Source organism: Arachis duranensis, chromosome 7 (genome assembly GCF_000817695.3).
Source record: "Arachis duranensis cultivar V14167 chromosome 7, aradu.V14167.gnm2.J7QH, whole genome shotgun sequence".
Taxonomy (NCBI): Eukaryota; Viridiplantae; Streptophyta; class Magnoliopsida; order Fabales; family Fabaceae; genus Arachis; species Arachis duranensis.
In genome coordinates this window covers 35,093,814-35,094,999 of record NC_029778.3, presented here as the reverse complement: position 1 = coordinate 35,094,999, position 1,186 = coordinate 35,093,814, and the positions used below count along the sequence as shown (strand labels likewise).

General features: G+C 44.8%; 1 protein-coding gene across 3 annotated transcripts in view; it reads left to right on the top strand.

Moving 5' to 3' along the window:
- Positions 1-1,186, top strand: part of LOC127740634 (uncharacterized) — a 21,374-nt gene that overhangs the window by 6,870 nt on the left and 13,318 nt on the right. The gene's annotated exons all lie outside the window — the stretch shown is intronic.

Sequence of the window (1,186 nt, the reverse complement as noted above, 5' to 3'; positions counted from 1 at the left end):
ATTTGAATGGTGGGGTAGGTGGGGTTTTATGAAGGATGGATGTGAGTGGTGAAGAGAAAGATGGGATTTGATAGGTGAGGGTTTTTGGGGAAGAGGTGTTGAGGTGATTGGTGAAGAAGAGAGAGAGTGGTAGGGTAGGTAGATCCTGAGGTGTCAAGGAAAAGTCATCCCTGCACCAAATGGCATGCAAAATCACGTTTTGTGCCATTTCTGGCATTAAACGCCGGGCTGGTGCCCATTTCTGCCGTTTAACGCCAGCTTCTTGCCCCTTTCTGGCGTTTAACGCCAGTCTGGTGCCCCTTTCTGGCGTTAAACGCCCAGAATGGTACCAGACTGGGCGTTAAACGCCCAACAGCTAACCTCACTGGCGTTTAAACGCCAGTAGGTGCGTCCTCCAGGGTGTGCTGTTTGTCTTCCTATTTTTCATTCTGTTTTTGCTTTTTTCATTAATTTTGTGACTTCTTATGATCATCAACCTACAAAAGACATAAAATAACAAAAGAAAATAGTTAATTATAAAACATTGGGTTGCCTCCCAACAAGCGCTTCTTTAATGTCATTAGAATATAACATTGGGTTGCCTCCCAACAAGCGCTTCTTTAATGTCATTAGCTTGACAGAGGACTCTCATGGAGCCTCACAGATACTTAGAGCCATGTTGGGACCTCCTAACACCAAACTTAGAGTTTGAATGTGGGGGTTCAACACCAAACTTAGAGTTTGGTTGTGGCCTCCCAACACCAAACTTAGAGTTTGACTGTGGGGGCTCTGTTTGGCTCTGCTTTGAGAGAAGCTCTTCATGCTTCTTCTCCATGGTGATAGAGGGATATCACTTCATGCTTCCTCTCCATGGTTACAGAGGGATATCCTTGAGCCTTAAACACAAGGGATTCTTCATTCACTTGAAAGATCAGTTCTCCTCTATCAACATCAATCATAGCCTTTGCTGTGGCTAGGAAGGGTCTGCCAAGGATGATGGATTCATCCATGCACTTCCCAGTCTCAAGGACTATGAAATCAGCAGGGATGTAATGGTCTTCAACTTTTACCAGAACATCCTCTACAAGTCCATAGGCTTGTTTTCTTGAGTTGTCTGCCATCTCTAATGAGATTTTTGCAGCTTGCACCTCAAAGATCCCTAGCTTCTCCATTACAGAGAGGGGCATGAGGTTTACACTTGACCCTA